We start from the raw sequence: 6,000 nt of genomic DNA, 5'->3' as shown, positions 1-6,000 counted from the left end.
TGCCTATAACGTATTATCCAGAATATCCAGCCCCAGTTTCTTTAAAGTGAAAGGAAAATTAAAAGACCCACATGAAACAATCTAAGTGCAGAATTTTGGACTTTTACTCCTTTCTCCTTATGTTTTATATTGTTCTGTCCAATCTCAGCAAAAATTTTTAAATGACAAGTACAGTTGGGAGCACAACCAAACTTTGGAAAGTGTACACCCCCTCAACAAGAGAAAGCAGAAATCATATGAACACACCAAGTGTGAATTAACATGGACGTAGAGAGCTTGTATTGGTCTGATGAGACACTTATGCAGAGATCTGTTTAAAAAGCCTCTACTTCACTCCAGATGCATGAGATGCATGTAGGGAAGCAGGGGAAAATAAAATTGTGATTATGTTGAAGGGGGCATTCTGATGTTTTGAGGTTTTGTGGTTAATCTGCTGGGCAGTGGAATATTCTACTTGGGAAACGACATGTGCTGCAGTTCACTTTAGCCTTGGAAAGATTAATCTAGCAATTGAGTAGGGTGAGCAGGAGTAGGCAGAGAATGGAGTAGGAGTGTGGATTGCATAAGGAGTTTCTTCAACAATCTAGATTTAGGTCAGAAATTGCAAACTGGTTTCCAGGAGGCTAAATACAGCTAACAAATATATTTTCTTTGGCTTACACCATGTTTTCTAAAATTCAGAACTGAGTTGTCAATGTTTAGAAACCATGTACAGCTAAGTTAAAAACAGAAAACCTGGAAAACAATTCAATGGAGCTGAGTAGCAACTGACCTTCTAGCCAGAAGCCCTGCTGTCCTCATCTCTCTCTGTTGTCCTGACACTGAGGCTGATTTGTCTTTTTCCTGCCCACACCACTCACTCATGTATTGTATTCACCCTAATCTTTGTAGTTACAGAAAAGTTTGTCCATTTGATATAATTGAAAAGATATCTAGGAGAGAGAAGGAGTCGTGGGGTCAGATAGTTACATTAGAAGCAAGGAATTTGGGGTACCTGGACAGCTCAGTCAGTTAAGTGTCTGCCTTTGGCTCATGTCATGATCCCTGGGTCATGGGATCAATCCTTGCATTTGGCTCTCTGCTCAGTGGAAAGCCTGCTTCTCCTTCTCCCTCTGCACCTCTTCCTGCTTGTACTCTCTCTTTCTCTCTCTCTCTTTTGCTCACTCTCTCTCTCAAATTAAAAAAAAAAAATCTTAAAAAAAAAATAAGAGCAAGGAATTCTGGCCTAGGAAAATGACTGAGGAATACAAGTGATATTTCACACTATGACAGAAGATGAGAACCCCAAAGAAAAGAACAGAGAGAAGGAACAGCAGAGAGCAGAGGATACAACCTAAGGACTGACTCTATTTAGATCTCTGAAAGAGGAATTAGAAAAGGAATAATCAAGAAGGGAGGAGTACAGCATTTTGTAATGGAGAGAGTCTGATTGCAGACAGCAAATATTACTAAGAGATTGAGAAAGACCTAGATTAATTGAAAAAAAATATTTTAACATTGTTCTTTAGAAGGCAATCAGTGACAAGAATGAGTGATGACATCGAGCTGGACAGAAACTAGATCACAAAGGATGAGCCAACAAGTAACAGGGTTAGAAGGGTGTGAAGACAGTTAAGATGGGTTATGTTAAAGAAGGAAGAAGATACAGTAACAGATTCAAGTGGAAATCAGACAAGAGAGGATTCTCATATACAGATATATACATATACATGCCTTTATGTGTATTTGTATTTACATACATCTCTAGATTTACACACATATTTAAAACATATGAAATTATGACAGAATTCCCTAAGCCTAGGAGTGGAGACAAGTTATCTTCAACTATGATTTTGTTATTAAGGGAAGCTACTACAGTGGCTCTTTAATTACTAAATGTAACCTAATGTCCTAGATGTAAAGAAATAATAGGACTTTTTATCAGCTAACAACAGCTGTTCCTGATATGCAAAAGTTGGATAATGTTGTTGAGTCAAGAAATTGGGAAAGAAACACTGATTCCTTTCTTAAGGCTCTAAAATTAGTGATTTAAGAACTCTGATACATTAAGATTATCCTTAATGAGATCCACTCACAGGAAAATTATCCAAAGGTGACTTCACACAAGGAAAGGAGTAGTCTCAACAGATGGTCTTTGCTCAACATCAGAACCCTGGTAGGCTTTCAAAGAGGGTTGCTCCAGTATGAAAATTCAAGACCATAACTCCTTCAAATTCAGCCATTTTATCATGAAATAGGTCTTGAGGACAAAAGACTAAGCATACAAATTAAAGCTTAAAAGAACTGCCACCTTGGAAGCTCCAAGCTGAATTAAACACCAGATGACCTAAACTGGCCTCTTTCCAAAAAATCCCAAGATATTGAAGCCTTGGGATCAGAAACAATATTAGTGCCTTGAATTCTGGAAGGGAAGATGTCAGTAACAACATTTTGTGACACCAGAAGAAGCAACAGTAACTGAACCTGGGCTGCCTACTAACTTTTTACACTCTCCATTTCTCTTTTCAGGAAGTTTGGAAGCACGACCGACTAAGGCCCCAACATTCTCAGAGAATTTGGGGAAAAAGATGGAATAGGATCCATGAATGATAGTTTCCTTTTGCTAGGCTGAGAAAATTAGAGGCTCACAAAATGAATTACAATGTTAAGACATAGGACCTTCTTTTTACTCTATGCTGGAAAAGCAGATTAAATTCAAACAAAGAAAAATGGCAAATATTTATAGGCCTATTGGAAGGAAACTGTGGGTAAGTAAAAAAATATGAAATGTGGGGGAAACATGGATTCACATCAATCAGTACATTTTTTTCAGAAACAGGGGCAGAGGGAAAGGGAGACAGAAATCATAGGAAATAAAAGAATTGAGGGCATTCTTTTCAGATGCCTTCCATTTCAGTGAAGAAGGAGTCAGAATCACTCCTTGTTGAAAATTGAGATTGGAAAGAGTAAAAGTTTCACACAACCATGTTGGGAAATCTAATAGGAAACTACTAGAGGGTAGTTGTGTTCTAAAGACATTTAATTTTTGACATTTTTCATAAATTTTTTATACTTTTTTCCTTTTTCACTCAGAGTCCAACACTTTATCAATAACAGAGCTGGCAGAGAATAATGAGCTTCTAGAATAATGTTTCTCAAAGAATGGTTTCTTAGCTATCTGTGTTTAAAAAGAAGATTCCTAGACCCCACCCAGACCTATCTGATGGAATTTCTGGGCTCTAATGTCTCAGAATCTGCATTTTACAAATTTACCAGGTGGTTCTTATGCAACAAGGCAGTACTTGTCTGTTGTTTTAGAACCACTCTTGGTTCATGTCTAGTCCAGCATGTCTTATGCATGACTACTCACCCACATCCTGTTTTGAATCAGTGGCTGTCTATAGTTTTAAAACTAAAATAAACAGAGTCACACACTGTGGTGAGGAAATGACAACTGTGTCTTCAAGCTAGTTAGGATCAGACTCCTACTCATTATCATCTTCTGCATTTTACCTATTTATTTAATAAAAACCGAGTAGAGAGCCCGGACATGGACTTAAAATTCTATGGTCAAATAATCTTTGACAAAGCAGGAAAATATATCCAGTGGAAAAGAGACAATCTCTTCAATAAATGGTGCTGGGAAAATTGGACATGTATAAAAGAATGAAACTCAACCATTCTCTTACACCATACATAAAGATAAACTCAAAATGGATGAAAGACCTCGACTTGAGACAGGAATCCATCAAAATCCTAGAGGAGAACATAGGCAGTAACCTCTTCAACACTGATCATAGCAACTTCTTTCAAGACATGTCTCCAAAGGCAAAGAAAACAAAAGTGAAAATGAACTTTTGAGACTTCATCAAAATCAAAAGCTTCTGCACAGCAAAGGAAACAGTCAACAAAACAAAGAGGCAACCCATGGAATGGGAGATGATATTTGCAAATGACACTACAGACAAAGGGCTGATGTCCAAGATCTATAAAGAACTTCTCAAACTCAACACCCAAAAAACAGATAATCAGGTCAAAAAATGGGCAGAAGACATGAACAGATGCTTCTACAATGAAGGCATACAAATGGCTAACAGACACATGAAAAAATGTTCATCATCATTAGCCATCAGGGAAATTCAAATAAAAACACTTTTAAAAAATTGACTAGACATCATCTACTGATGGTCAAGAATGACAGTTATCATAATTAAGCATAATTATGTAATTTGATAGCATTAAACTGCATTATCTAGTCAATTAGTTTATTGTTCTCCAATCTTTTTTTTTTAAGATTTTATTTATTTATTTGACAGACAGAGATTACAAGTAGGCAGAGAGGCAGGCAGAGAGAACAGGGGAAGCAGGCTCCTAGCTGAGCAGAGAGCCCGATGTGGAATTTGATCCCAGGACTCTGGGACCATGACCTGAGTCGAAGGCAGAGGCTTTAACCCACTGAGCCACCCAGGCACTCCTTGTTCTCCACTCTTTAGTTGAGATAGTGATGAGGTTGAAAGATACAATATCTCAATTCTGAATATTTGAGGAAAAAGCAATTAGATAATTTCACTCTCCAAACAGCATAAATACCATTCATCTCATTTTCTTGCTGGCACTATAGGTTCATTAGCATTTGGAGATTCGGGTTATAAACAATTGTAGCAAGAATGGAAGACACTGTCTTCAAACATCCATGGAAAAGGGCAGTGGGTAATAGGCAGTATATTGTACTTTCATCACTTTGAGCATGGACATCAGTAAAGAATTTGTAATCCAGCCAGAATGTTCCCAAGTTATAACCACCAAACTGACACTATTGTAAAGTAAAGGAAAAGCTTACTTTAAATCCAGGTTATTTGCTTGGATGGACAATTTTTTTAATTTTTATTTTTTTATTAATATATATTGTATTATTAGCCCCAGGAGTAGGTCTGTGAATCCCCAGGTTTACACACTTCATAGCACATACCTCCCCCCCCCCCGCACAATCCTCAGATTAAGTTTCTTATGGTTTGTCTCCCTCCAGATCACATCTTGTTTCATTTATTCTTTTCCTACTCCCCAAATTCCCCACATTACATCTCACTTCCTCATATCAGGGAGATCATATGATAATTGTCTTTTTCTGATTGACTTATTTCACTAAGCATAATACCCTCTAGTTCCATTGGATGAACAATTTTATAATTTCCCTTATCATATATCTGACTTGATGTCATAGTTTGAAGTTCTTTGCACTCCTTTCTTAACTGATTAATGTACAAAAATGATCACATTTATAACTTCAAACTGAGTTAGGTGGCCCTTGAAAAGACTCTTAAAATATATTATGTATCTTCTTTACTTTAGAATTTATCATACTCTAATATGTGTCTTCTGACACAACTCTAAGTATTGAAGTGAGAGACTTTCATTTTGAGTTTCTAACACTGTTCCCACTAATTAAAATTGATCCATTGTTCATTGACTTCTTGACTGATTGAAGAAACAAAAGAAAATTGAACATAAACACTCTTGCTAGTCAAAATTCTTGTCCCTTTAATAAATGTTTCTTTAGCTAAGGGCTACTGAATTATAAGAAGGAAAATTGTACATGCCACCAAAGGTGAATTAAGTTGTGCACCTACAAAAGTCTAGCAGACAGCCTCATGAAAGATGTCACAAAGTGGCATTCTTTATCATGGAGGATTTAGTTAGTAGCTGGTATCCTCACTGCTGGAGATTTAGAAACTTGATTCTGCCAGGATCGTTATTGTTCCTTGTCATCTGCCTTTTCTCTTTGGCAGTTTTAAAGATTTTCTCATTGACTTAAGTGCTCCATGGTTCCACTATAATGTGTGAGTGTGGGTTTATTTTATTTACCCTGTTCATAAAAATGCAGTCTTTCTCAATCCCATAATTCATGGTTTGTTTGTTTTTAATGGATTCTGTTAAATTTTCATCCATCAGCTTTTCAAATACAGCATCGCTCTCATTTCTCTGTTTCATTCAATGTATATTAGATGTTTACATTCTCTCTTT

The sequence above is a fragment of the Mustela putorius genome, unplaced genomic scaffold, assembly GCF_011764305.1.
Source record: "Mustela putorius furo isolate JIRA1106 unplaced genomic scaffold, ASM1176430v1.1 tig00003869_pilon_pilon_pilon, whole genome shotgun sequence".
NCBI lineage: Eukaryota > Metazoa > Chordata > Mammalia > Carnivora > Mustelidae > Mustela > Mustela putorius.
Note: the sequence above shows the minus strand (reverse complement) of the source record.